Below are 14,620 nucleotides of genomic sequence, written 5' to 3'. Positions count from 1 at the left end.
AAAATGAAACACAGAGGTACTTTATTTTTTTTTTCTCCCCCAGAAGATGCATCAAAATTTTCTGAGCTGTCTGGTATTGCGGCTTAGTACCATTTAAAGAAAAATTAGACTGAGCTGCAATACCTCAAACAACCTGTTTACAATTGTGGCACTGTTTTTGTAATAAAGCAATTACACAGTTTTGTAGTTTTAGGGTATGTGCACCCTAAGTATTTGGTGCAGAAATTTCTGCAAAAGCAAAGAAATGAGCTGGAGCATAAGTTGCTATACAGGTAATGCATAGGAGCTAGTGTTGAGCGATACCGTCCGATACTTGAAAGTATCGGTATCGGATAGTATCGGCCGATACCCGAAAAATATCGGATATCGCCGATACCGATATCCGATACCAATACAAGTCAATGGACCATCAAGTATCGGAAGGTATTCTCATGGTTCCCAGGGTCTGAAGGAGAGGCCGCTACGTCTGACGTGGCCGCGACCAATCACAAGCCGCTACGTCTTTGAAAGTCATTAACGCGCTCATTTTTCAAAAATGAGCGCGCTAATAGCTTGCGGTGACGTCGCGGCTTGTGATTGGTCGCGTGGCGGTCACATGGGCGGCCCGCGACCAATCAGAAGCCGGGACGTGATTCTCAGGTCCTAAAAGCGCTGATTTTGAACAACGAAGCCTGCCGGTTACCCGCGCTGAGTCCAGGGGCCGCCGGAGAGGTAAATATATCAATATTTTTTATTTTAATTCTTTATTTTACACATCTCTATGTATCCGATACCGATACCCGATACCACAAAAGTATCGGATCTCGGTATCGGAATTCCGATACCGCAAGTATCGGCCGATAACCGATACTTGCGGTATCGGAATGCTCAACACTAATAGGAGCACATTCACACTGTGGCCATTTAACATACAAAACCTAAGATAGAAACGAAAATGAGCATATATCCTGCTGTGAACAAATGGTAATAGTATGTATAAATAACATGGAGAACTTGGTAAACACTGTGATCAATAAGGCGTAAAAGCTATCCCACCAGCGCTGAGGTGTACCCCAATCAGGACAGGTCTATCCTCTAGTATTTAAAATCTCACCTTGTTTTAGACGACTTCGATGTAGCTGGCCACAGTGTGAATGCTGCAGCTCATTTCTTTTGTTTTGCTGTCATATTTTTGTACTGTGTACAAATGGTTGTAGCCCCCTTTCTCTTTGAAGTAGGCTGTCCTGCTCTGCCCCCATCTACATTGAGGTTGGTTAACATAAGGTGAGGTTTTAATACTAGAGGATAGGAACATAAGGTGAGGTTTTAATACTAGAGGATAGGACTTACCCGATCGGGGGCACACCTTGTTGCGGTGGGATGGGATTTACGCATTTGTGATCATAAACAGCGTATATGTGTGTGTGTGTGTATATGTATATATATATATATATATATATATATATATATATATATATATATTATGTATATTTTATTATTGGGGCAAAAAAGTATTTAGTCAGTCAGCAATAGTGCAAGTTCCACCACTTAAAAAGATGAGAGGCGTCTGTAATTTACATCATAGGTAGACCTCAACTATGGGAGGCAAACTGAGAAAAAAAAATCCAGAAAATCACACTGTCTGTTTTTTTAACATTTTATTTGCATATTATGGTGGAAAATAAGTATTTGGTCAGAAACAAACAATCAAGATTTCTGGCTCTCACAGACCTGTAACTTCTTTAAGAGTCTCCTCTTTCCTCCACTCATTACCTGTAGTAATGGCACCTGTTTAAACTTGTTATCAGTATAAAAAGACACCTGTGCACACCCTCAAACAGTCTGACTCCAAACTCCACTATGGCGAAGACCAAAGAGCTGTCAAAGGACACCAGAAACAAAATTGTAGCCCTGCACCAGGCTGGGAAGACTGAATCTGCAATAGCCAACCAGCTTGGAGTGAAGAAATCAACAGTGGGAGCAATAATTAGAAAATGGAAGACATACAAGACCACTGATAATCTCCCTCGATCTGGGGCTCCACGCAAAATCCCACCCCGTGGGGTCAGAATGATCACAAGAACGGTGAGCAAAAATCCCAGAACCACGCGGGGGGACCTAGTGAATGAACTGCAGAGAGCTGGGACCAATGTAACAAGGCCTACCATAAGTAACACACTACGCCACCATGGACTCAGATCCTGCAGTGCCAGACGTGTCCCACTGCTCAAGCCAGTACATGTCCGGGCCCGTCTGAAGTTTGCTAGAGAGCATTTGGATGATCCAGAGGAGTTTTGGGAGAATGTCCTATGGTCTGATGAAACCAAACTGGAACTGTTTGGTAGAAACACAACTTGTCGTGTTTGGAGGAAAAAGAATACTGAGTTGCATCCATCAAACACCATACCTACTGTAAAGCATGGTGGTGGAAACATCATGCTTTGGGGCTGTTTCTCTGCAAAGGGGCCAGGACGACTGATCCGGGTACATGAAAGAATGAATGGGGCCATGTATCGTGAGATTTTGAGTGCAAACCTCCTTCCATCAGCAAGGGCATTGAAGATGGGATGGGTCTTTCAACATGACAATGATCCAAAGCACACCGCCAGGGCAACGAAGGAGTGGCTTCGTAAGAAGCATTTCAAGGTCCTGGAGTGGCCTAGCCAGTCTCCAGATCTCAACCCTATAGAAAACCTTTGGAGGGAGTTGAAAGTCCGTGTTGCGAAGCGAAAAGCCAAAAACATCACTGCTCTAGAGGAGATCTGCATGGAGGAATGGGCCAACATACCAACAACAGTGTGTGGCAACCTTGTGAAGACTTACAGAAAACGTTTGACCTCTGTCATTGCCAACAAAGGATATATTACAAAGTATTGAGATGAAATTTTGTTTCTGACCAAATACTTATTTTCCACCATAATATGCAAAAAAAATGATAAAAAAACAGACAATGTGATTTTCTGGATTTTTTTTTTTCTCAGTTTGTCTCCCATAGTTGAGGTCTACCTATGATGTAATTTAGACGCCTCTCATCTTTTTAAGTGGTGGAACTTGCACTATTGCTGACTGACTAAATACTTTTTTGCCCCACTGTATATATAATCTCTATTTAATTAGAGCAGAGTATATGTTCATGTTGTTTCTGTCTTGTGAATTGTGCAGAAGTTTATGCACCATTTCTGTATCTTTTGGCAGGAAAATCGCAGCATAAAATACATACGTTTGATACATTTTTAAATGTGTTTTTGTTGCAGGTTATTCCCCACTCATTAGTATGAGTGAAATCTGCAGTAAAAATGCTGAATGTCATGCTGTAGACTTAAAGGGGTTGTTCACTACTAGGACGACCCCTTTATGATCATAATGTTTGGCTCCGATTAAAATAATAAAGCCTATACTCGCCTCCCGTCCCGTTTCCGCGGTGTCTGCACTTGTGGTCTCGGGGCTTTGATGTTGTTGTTGTGACACGTGCTGCCGGCGTCCGATAAGCCCTAGTATCACTGTCCTTGCCTTTAGACAAATCCAACAAAATGAGGAATCTGGGCTACACCTGATCTTGGACTTCCTCTTCCTGCTCAGGCGCGGAGAGTGGCGCTGATTGGGTGCCGACGTTACGTGTCACAACAGCACGGGAGACCAGATGCCGACACCGTGGGAACGGCGCCTGTATGAGAGGTGAGTATAATCTTTAAGCTAGCGTCCAAGTAGTGGACATCTTTAAATCTGCTTCAAACCTGCAACTCAAAACTATGCAACGTCTGCATGAGGCTTCAGGAATCTCATTCACTTTGCTGGTATCAGGAAACCCTTCAGTGTTTGTGCCAAAGCTGTGCAAACAAAAACGCCACAAAAATGCAACATGTGCAAAGAGCTGTAAGGTTGAAAGAAGGCACAGGTCCATCAAGTTCAATCTGTAACCTAAAAAAGTTTTTTTGTCCCCCACCCCCTCCCAGTTCAGCCCCCTTTTCATGTTCCTTTGGAAATGTTGAATAGTATATTGTGTATGGAACATTCATATAAGAGCTCTAACAGCTGGAGCTCTACATCCAATGCCTGAGGAACACTTACAGCCTGCTGCTCTAGAACAGCTGGACAACCCCAGCAGCTGCTGCTCTAGAACAGCTGGCTGACCCCAGCAGCTGCTGCTCTAGAACAGCTCCACCACCCCATCAGTTGACACTCTACAACATATGGGGACAAGCAGCAGTCAGTGGGGTATATAACAGTTTATGGATGGATATTTTTGGTGTATGAGGTTTTTTTTTCGTTTTAAGATCCTTGATTAAAGCCCTGTTTTAATATATTTTAACCAAAAAAAAGGACCATGGAAGGAAAACTCTCCCATAGCTTGTGCCTATGTAGAGGCCATAGCGTAGGGTGCCAGCACCCGGGTTGCCTACACTAACCCAGTAAAAATACACCTTTAAAACAATATCCCATTTGAAAGGAATAAGTGCCCTGTTAGTGCAATAATGTCCCTCCAAAAGTCATACATTTTATTGTTGCTCAATCCGAGCGACCGGGTTGTCTTCTCCCTTGCATATATAATGAATCGGCACAAAAACTGATGTTCTTGCACTGCCTGCACTGGGACAATGACGTCTTTTAGGCCTTAACATCCTGCAACCTATAGGACTGAGAGTAATGGGAATGGAGCCTATAGCGCCATGTTTTATCACAGGATCCAACTGCATTGTCATCCTGCTGTGGCGTATATAGTGAAAAGTGGCGCTTGCCCAACAAACTGGGGTATCCAACCAGAATTTTGCACACAGGGCAATCGTCCATGAGATTCCATCAGAATCCGTCTTAAACACTTTTTTTTTTTTAACTAGAATTTCGGAATGGATTTGTTTAAAGAAAAAAAACCTGAACTCTTGTGTAAAAGGAAGTCTAATTCGTTGCTTGTCTTGAGGTTTAGGCTGTTCACAGATGTCCGTATGTTACACTCAGATTATGGCCCACCTGCGGGTCTCCTGCATAAAGGAGGCTGTCATGGCGGCCCGTCCACTGTGCTTTGTACTCGGACCGTGATACACAGATGTCTGGATTCGACCTTACTCTGAGGCAAATTATTTTACAACCGGAATGGAAACATTTGCCTGTGTGACCGGCTGCTATTCAGTAGGTTTTAGAAATGCCGGGACTTCCCTGCCGCTTGCTCCATCATGTCACCTCTGTCCTGGGTATTTCTGCTGTCAGGAGAACGCTGGCAAGAAGCGGAATGATTAGATAACACATAGCTAAAATAGATTTTTACGAAGGGTCAATGCAATGTCATCGCCTTCTCAAATTCGTGTGAGGGCCGTCCGGCGGAACTCGTTCTTCCTGTATCTTATGTTTTGTCTACAACACCTGAGCAGTCGGAGAAAGTAGATTGTGGCACGAAGACCTCTGTGTAGCCAATTCTAGGCCGTGAACCCGCGGTGCGGCTTGGGGCTTAGGTGCAATTATAAGATCCGTCAGAAGAACACGACAATTTTGTCTATTTTATGCAAGTGAGGAACTAAAACATCTGTTCCTTCCTCATAGTCTTGAGGAACAACTAGGCTGATGGATGGGTTTATAAAGAAAGAAAAGGCGCTGCAAGAAAAATACTAAATTGGGTTGGTATACCACGTTAAGGGATTCTGGGTAAGTATCATGGGGGGTGAAACAAGTAGAAGGTAGATTTAAGACTTCCATGCACACTAGATAAAAAAAAAAACAGCCCAACCCAAACCTAACGATACCGGCAGTATCAGCCAACCATCTAAAATGATGGGGACCTCCCGACTCGATTTGTCGTGGGAAAGAAGAATCGTACCATTGGTTTTTCAATGGCTGATGCTTTTGTTCTCTGGGAAATAAGCTGCTGTAAGAGTAGTTTGCCCCAGCAGAGAGAAGATGGGGTGGGGGTATTGTCCTAATTCCTCCCCCATCTTGTCTCTGTTGGGACCAAAATTTATTAATTGTGGACAACTTTAGAGTAGTGGACTAGACCCTTGCGCCTGGAGAAGCCTAGCTATATGGTTGTCTTGTCAAATATATAGTTTTACTTCTGTTTTGCCTCATTTTTATCTCAAGCCATTCTAGGACGTGTTTCTACGGAAAATAAAAGCAAAACTACAAGAAGTGAAAAGATGAAAACCTAAGAAAAATCGAGCATATTGTGTAAGCTTGGAATTTTACAGTCACATTGTTTGACCAGTGTGATGGAAGCCATGCAGTTCACTATCACATCATGTGAAGATGATTATTTTTTTTTTGGTTTTTTTTTGTTTTTTTTTAGAACTGTCCAATAACGAAGCGGTTAACCTGTACCCTGTTTTAGAGTGTGTTTCCTCCACTTTTAAAGTACTGATGTGTCCTTCCTCATCTTCCTTCTTGAGTTGATGAAAAAAAACATGATTTCACGATACTCTGTCAGGAGCTGTTTTTGCTATATGTGTCTTTGTGGCCACCCACTGGTTGCGATATGTATTATGGTCTATCCAATGATGACACAATACTGTATTGAAGTTGCACAATGACAAATCAGAGTCCTTAACCTAATAATGAAAGAAGAGAGTAAAGGGTGGACACATCAGAATTACCAATGTTGATGGTTTTGTTCCAGAGACCCAAATTTGATGTCCTGGCGTCTCTCTGTCCGTAGCACCGGGAGCAGAATTGTGGATAGCATGGGGACCACCGATACAGAAAATGATGACTCTTGAAACATTTAATAAAACTAGTGCTCCACAGCTGTAGTAGAGACACATTTTAAGTTCTGGAATAATATGTTCGAGACGGAGCTACCGTGCTCCTTATGTGTGTGAGTATAAGGTGAGACCTGTTAATCTCGGTGAGCAGGCCAGGGATAAGCCACTGGGGACCTGCCTTGGACTACCACCAGGTTTTCAAAGTTTTTTTTTTTTTCAGAATTAAGCTTATACTCTTCCAGTACTGCATCCAGAGTCTGGTTCATGCCGTCAGTGGGTCGGCAGTATGAATCTGACCACAGGTTCACTTTTAACTTGGAAAGAAAATTGTAAATACATAGGGCCCGATTAATCATTTGCAATTTATTGTAGTCACTTTTCTTTTCTTTTTTTTTTTGTCTTCTACTATTAGCTGATTTTTGATTTGCTATAGACCACGCAAAAGTTTTAGTAAAGAAGTTAGAGCCCCATCTAGTGTTTGTTTGTAGAGCTGCAGATTGATGTGTTTGGTAGTAGGCATGGAAACTTGTACAGACCATTCCTAGAATAAGGCCGGGGTCACACTTGCGAGTGTGATGCGAGAAACTCACGCGAGTCTCTCGCATCAATACCCGGCACGGCACTCAGGACCGGAGTGTGCGGTTGCATGTATTTCTATGCAGCTGAACGCTACAGTCCCAAGAGCCAGCGGCAGTGCCGGGTATTCATGCGAGAGACTCGCATGAGTTTCGAGTTGAGTCAGTGTGCTCGAAAAGATGCTTGAGTCGCCATGGCTGCATGTGTTGTCTGTTAGACAGCCGTAACACATGCAGGGATTGCCTAACAAACTACTGAGAAATGCAGTGTTTTTTTCTACCACTGATGGAAAAATTATATAAAAACTCTACATGTGAACAAGCCCTTAAGTAAAGGAAGCCTTATTCTGTACATGTATAGGCTGGGCCATCGCTATACAAGGTGCAGAGATAGCAGTCACAGCCTGGCCCTGGCGCACACGTGGAAGGTGGGTGCCATATTACCTTTGGATCCCGGGGAGGGGTATAAGTTATGTGAGGCCGTACCCCAGGCCTTTGAAGGGAGGATGTAGAAAAGCCGCGGAGACACCATCATGTGTTTCTCAACGCAAGCAATAAATAGCCAGGTCTTTCATCGGGAAGGAACAACCACGGGAAGGGCAGCATCCAAAAGGATAACCACCTATGCCAAAACATGGTATCCATCCACAGTGGTTTTCCTTTATGGATGCTGCCCTTCCTGTGGTTGTTCCTTCCCGGTGAAAGACCTGGCTATTTATTGCTTGTGTTGAGAAACACGTAATGGTGTCTCTGCGGTGTTGGATGTTTTGATCTCTCAGAGGTCATTCATCCTTATGTTTATAGTCCTTTTACTAGGCACTGCTCCTAATAGCCAGCTTCCTACTCCACACTGATGAGGGGCAAATACCCCGAAACAGCTGTCTGTGGATGGATACCATGTTTTGGCATAGGTGGTTTTCCTTTATGGATGCTGCCCTTCCTGTGGTTGTGCCTTACCGGTGAAAGACCTGGCTATTTATTGCTTGCGTTGAGAAACACGTGATGGTGTCTCCGCGGCTTTTCTACATGCATTTGCATATTTCCCATAAGGGATGGGGGCAGTGTTCTGGATCACTGCGTTGAGAAACACGTGATGGTGTCTCCGCGGTGTTGGATGTTTTGATCTCCCCAAGGTCATTCATCCTTATGCTTGAAGGGAGGATGACATGACAGGATTGAGGGGGCCTATAGGGAGTGGAACATGTTAAAAGGGTTGGCTTAGTAAGGGTTAAGGGATTTGAATAGCAGAGTTGGGATAGAGCTGTGGGGGGTAGAAGGGGTTAAAGGTGGAGTTAAAGGGAATCTGTCATTCCAAAAATCGTATATGAGCTAAGGCCACCGGCATCAGGGGCTTATCTACAGCATTCTGTAATGCTGTAGATAAACCCCCGATGTAACCTGAAAGATGAGAAATAAAGGTTATAATATACTCACCTGGGGGCGGTCCCGGTTTGTTTCGGGTCCGATGGGCGTCGCGGTCCGGGCCGGCGCCTCCTATCTTCATACGATGACGTCCTCTTCTTGTCTTCCTGCCACGGCTCCGGCGCAGGCGTACTTTGTCTACCCTGTTGAGGGCAGAGCAAAGTTCTGCAGTGCGCTGGCACTGGGAAAGGTCAGAGAGGCCTGCGCACTGCAGTACTTTGCCCTCAACAGGGCACAGACCCTCAAGAATGGGGTCGCGTGCCGCAGGCCTAGGGCGTGTGGATCCAGAGTCGGGAGGAATCCAGCATCTTGGCGGGACCGACAGTGGTGGGAGGTGTCGGCCTCACCCTTGACCAGTGCGGCGGTGTCTGAAGGGGTCCAGAATCAGGTGCGGTTGGCACCCAGCCAGGAACGGGCCTAGTTCAGCAGCGGCGGGAGGCGCGAGAGCGCGCACGGAGGCCTGTGAGCCGGGCACCTTCATCCAGGACCTGGGGAGGTGGATCCGCCCACTCAGTGGCAACAACGAGGGACCAGGATCTGGGCATGGGGCAGCAGGAGCTCCCATTGTCCAGGCCTCTGTTCGGCGAAGTGCAGGTACCCGACGGGGGATGGCGGCACAGGCATCAGAACGCAGAGCGGTCGGCGAGTGGCAGCACGGTAGCTCCACCCACTCGCTGGCTGCTGCTGCTTTTGAAAATAACGGGCAGATTGGTGCTGGGTACTTAGGGGCAGAATGGGTGGAGGGCAATGAGAGAAGGCCAGAAGGGAATCATCCGACGTTGGGGGTAGTGCAGCAGTTTGGGGGAGGGGGATTATTATAATCCAGGACAATGGCCAGCACGACCTGTGATGTCGGATAGGCAAAATGCAACACAAAGGGGCATCATGCCTGCAGATTACACAGCGGTCAGTCAAGGCCGGTTTTATGGGGCTCGAGGAGCTGCGAATCAACAGGACGTTGGAGGATCAAGCTCGGATCGGCCACTTCTGTATTCTGGATCGGCGGCTGCTGGGAACACAGCACCCAGGCAGCTAGGTGAGAGAGAATCAATGGCTTCTTTTCAACCGTCACTAGCTTCTAATGTAAATGTGGGGGGGGGGGTTGTCTGCGGGGTGGGTTAATGTCGGCATGGGTGTTGTATTGCAGGGTCTGAAGGAGTTGGTTAGGCTGTGAGAATCTGGGAATGGTCAGGGTGAGTCGTTGCCATTGTCAGCATGGATGGGTAATGTAAGGGAGGGTTTTTTTGGATGTTAAAGGGGCAGCGGGTTCATCTAGTGCAGTACCAAGTTCAGTAACGGGGTTCAGTGAATGTTGGGGGTAACAGTGACTGAAGTTGAGGTGACAGGACAGGGATCTTCTTCAGGAGTCGGTGGGGAAAAAGATAAGGATGAGACAGTGCGGTTGGATGATGCAGCTAAAGGGGAAGTTTACGTCTGCTTTGAGGGGACATTGGGGGCACAGTTGAAGCAGGAGGTGAGAGGATATGGAAAGGAGAGTATGTGGAAATGTTTTCCTTACTCCCACTGGAACGTTTTAACTTAGGTTAAGAAGGGATGAGTCTAAGAAGGAGGATGAGGACATGAGGAGGTTTCGAATAATTCCCTGCACGTTCTCTAATTGGTTGCAAACGTTTACTAGCCAATGTTATTGGGGAGAAGTCACCTTTTTTGTTATATGGATGCGATTGGTGAGGCGTATAGAATTTATGGGGGACAGGGATAGCTTAGATCTGATGAACAATTCCATCAACGGAAAGTGGTCCGACCTAGCATCTGCTGGGATCATAAAGACATAGCATTAATGATGAGTGTAACGGCTCCAAGCAGATCAGGACAGGGATATGTCTTTTCCCGGGGATCTGGGACAGTTAGGGCACTCGGTGGCGGTACAAAAGGGACTGTGCTTCTCATTTAACTAAGGGGCATGCAGATTCGGGACCAAATGCAAATTTAAACACGAATGTTCTTCCTGTTGAGGTAGTCATGGGGCATCAAAATGTTTTAGGGAAGTGGCCTTATAGAATGGCTGGACCGGTTAACTCGGCTCCCATTGATAATTTGAGGGTTTCGCCATCGGGTGTAGTGCCAAAAAAGGAGCCTAACAAATTCAGGTTGATTCATCACCTCTCATTTCCAAAAGGTTTCTCAGCTATTGATGGTATTGACCCCCAGTTGCGTCTTTTGATGTGGCCATGAGTTGGGTCAGGGAATGTGGTCAGGGGGCTCGGTTGGCAAAGACAGACATCGAGGCAACTTGTCGCTTGTTACCAGTTCACCCTGATAGCCTGCATTTGTTAGGGTGTTTTTGGGATGGGGCTTTTTTCGTGGATCGTTGTTTGCCAATGGGGTGTTTGCTGTCATGCGCGTACTTTGAAACGTTCAGCACATTTTTGGAATGGACAGTTAAGGAAGTGTCTGGGCTCAGTTCATGTATTCATTACTTGGATGACTTCTTGTTTGTTGGTTCAGCACAGTCTCCTGATGTTCTGTTTTACTTCACACAATCTAGTGTGGCTAAAAAATTCGGAGTTCCATTGGCAGCTAAAAAATGTGGGTCACGTGACGTCATTGTTTTTTAGGTATTGAAATTGATACTGTCGCAATAGAGTGCAGACTACCAGAGGGCAAATTGGTGGATGTGAGAGCCAGTGGCGTATCTAGGGGGGGGCAGCCGGGGCATTTGCCCCGGGCGCAGCTGGCAGGGGGGCGCAGTCGGGCCACCTAACGTGGCCGTCCGTAGTGTCTCCCCCAGCAGCTGCATTCTGCCGCCCCCCGGACTGGGAGTCAGCTGTTCTCTGTGCCGGCTGTCAGGCACAGAGAAGCTGCAGCGCGCCGGCTCCCAGTATTCAGTTGTACTCGTATCTTAGACACAAGTACAATTGAAGATCTGACTGCAGGGCAGCGTCTAAACTGGAGTTGATTTCTTGAGGGGGAGGAGTCGATTGCAGGAAGCTGCTGGTGGAGAAGAGAAGCTGGAAATGAGGAGCTGCAGCATGGAGCCGTGCGAAGAGAGGAGCTGCACCATGGTGGACCCAGGGTACAAGGGAATGAGGACGCATTTGGAATAGGGGCTGATGAGACACTGTGTGGGAAATGGGGGCTGATGAGACACTGTGTGGGGAATGGGGGCTGATGAGACACTGTGTGGGGAATGGGGGCTGATGAGACACTGTGTGGGGAATGGGGGGCTGATGAGACACTGTGTGGGCAATGGGGAGATGATGAGACCCTGTGTGGGGAATGGGGGCTGATGAGACACTGTGTGGGGAATGGGGGCTGATGAGACACTGTGTGGGGAATGGAGAGATGATGAGACCCTGTGTGGGGAATGGGGGCTGATGAGACACTGTGTGGGGAATGGGGGGCTGATGAGACGCTGTGTGGGGAATGGGGAGATGATGAGATGCTGTGTGGGGAATGGGGAGATGATGATGAGATGCTGTGTGGGGAATGGGGGCTGATGAGACCCTGTGTGGGGAATGGGGGCTGATGAGACACTGTGTGGGGAATGGGGGGCTGATGAGACACTGTGTGGGGAATGGGGGCTGATGAGACACTGTGTGGGGAATGGGGGCTGATGAGACACTGTGTGGGGAATGGGGGGCTGATGAGACACTGTGTGGGGAATGGGGAGATGATGAGACCCTGTGTGGGGAATGGGGGCTGATGAGACACTGTGTGGGGAATGGGGGGCTGATGAGACACTGTGTGGGGAATGGGGAGATGATGAGATGCTGTGTGGGGAATGGGGAGATGATGAGATGCTGTGTGGGGAATGGGGGCTGATGAGACCCTGTGTGGGGAATGGGGGCTGATGAGACACTGTGTGGGGAATGGGGGGCTGATGAGACACTGTGTGGGGAATGGGGGGATGATGAGGAGCTGTCTGGGGAATAGGGGCTGATGAGACGCTGTGTGGGGAATAGGGAGATGATGAGACCCTATGTGGGGAATAGGGGCTGATGAGACGCTGTGTGGGGAATGGGGGCTGATGAGACGCTGTGTGGGGAATGGGGGGAATGATGAGGAGCTGTGTGGGGAATGGGGGATTTATTGTGTGGGGGAGATTTGGAGAGGAGATGGGGGGATTTAAGGACACAAAATGAAGAGCAAAGGGGGAGATGGGGGGCATATATGAGGAATCAGTACAGGGGAATGGGTTGGCATGTATGAGGAAACAGTATTGGGGAACGAGGGCAGACTTCTGAGTTCTCACAGTGCGCACTGCACACTGTCAGAATTCTCTCATGCTGGCGATTTACATACATGCGGTCACATGCTGACTAGACATGTGTGGCCTCACTCAATCAAAATTAACTGAGCGAGGTCAGACACGTCTAGTCGGAATGTGGCCAGAAGTATACAAATCACATACTTGTGCTGACATGACTGTCCACAGGCAAGGGAGAATCCTAAAAATGTGCAGCACATTAGTTGTGAGAATTCAGAAGCCTGCGATGTCAGGATTCAGCTCTGCAGGTTCCAGTAGTCATCACGTGGACACTTCTCTCATATGCGACTTTCATACTTACTGTCCTGTGACAACGAGCTTCTCTTCTGCTTCTCCGTTTTTCACTGAATATTGAGAGCATTAGGGAGAGGAGCTTGAAGGTACATGACTAAGTGTGAAAATCGCATATGTCCTGGGGGGGGGGGGGCGCCAAAATGAATTCTTGCCCCGGGTGCCAGAAGCCCTAGATACGCCTCTGGTGAGAGCAGAGGAGAGTCGGGTTTGTAGTCTGAAGAAGGTAACGTTGCGGAAGGTTCAGTCGCTGCTAGGCAAATTGAATTTTGCATGTTGGATTATGCCAATGGGTAGAGTATTTTGTCGGAGGTTTTCTTTGGCTACAGTGTGGATTCAGGTGCCTACCCATTTCATCAGGCTTAGGAAGGAGTTGAAGGACGATATAGAGGTTTTGGCACTTTTTCTGGACCCCTACAATGGGAAGTCGACTTGGATTGCGCCAGTGGTGTTGGCTGAGTCACTAGGTATTCTGGTGGGTTTGGCTGGTGAGCAGGGTTTGTTTGTTTTTTCAAGGCATGTGGTTGGTAGAACAGTGGCCACGAATCTGGGAGGATAGGGGCCTGTCTGCCAATCAAGTACTGTGTGAGGTGTTCCCCATTGGGGAGCAATTAAGGGATGTCTGTTCCTCTCAAGGGGAGGTAGTTCTGTTCAAATTGGCCTTTTCACTGGCGTCTTTTGGGGCTTTTCGGTTGGGGGAGTTGGTCAGCCCTTCCAGATCTCGGAAAGGGGGGTTGCTTAGGCAAGATATGGATGGGGATAGGTTAGTGATATTTTTGCGGTCTTCTAAGATGGATACTGAGGGAAGGAGTTGTAGGGTGGTACTTTTTGAGGTAAACGTTCCCCTCTATGCCCTTTGCATTGTATGAGGAAGTTTTTGAAGGGTAAGGGAACCGGAAATGATCCGTTGTTAATACATGAGGACGGCTCATTTTTATCACGTTTTCAGTTCCTAACGATATTTAAGCACTGTTTGAAAAGAGGGGGCATTCCGGGAAAAAACTAGAGTGGGCACTCATTCCGTATTGGGGTGGCTATGGAGGCAGCCAGGAGGGGTTTGGGGGAGGAAGTGGTAAAGAGGATCAGTTGCTGGGAGTCAGTGAGATTTCGTTCGCATGTTCGCCTGTTATGATCTGGTGGTTTAGGAGCAACATGGGACGAGCTCTAAAGGAAGTGGTACCTGTACTGACCGCAGTCCCTAAGCTCAACACAACACTAGAAGTAGCCGTGGGATGCTCCTGACACTCCCTAGGCACCTCGTCACAGCCTGAGAACTAACTATACCTAAAGATAGAAACAGGAAAACTATCTTGCCTCAGAGAAAATCCCCAAAGGATAGATAGCCCCCCACAAGTAATGACTGTGAGTGGAGAGGGAAAAGACATACACAGAATGAAACCAGGATGAGCACAGGAGGCCAGTCTAGCTAGATAGATAGG

Source organism: Ranitomeya imitator, chromosome 1, assembly GCF_032444005.1.
Source record: "Ranitomeya imitator isolate aRanImi1 chromosome 1, aRanImi1.pri, whole genome shotgun sequence".
Taxonomy (NCBI): domain Eukaryota; kingdom Metazoa; phylum Chordata; class Amphibia; order Anura; family Dendrobatidae; genus Ranitomeya; species Ranitomeya imitator.
The sequence above is the reverse complement of the archived record's forward strand: the minus strand, read 5'-3'. Positions refer to the sequence as shown.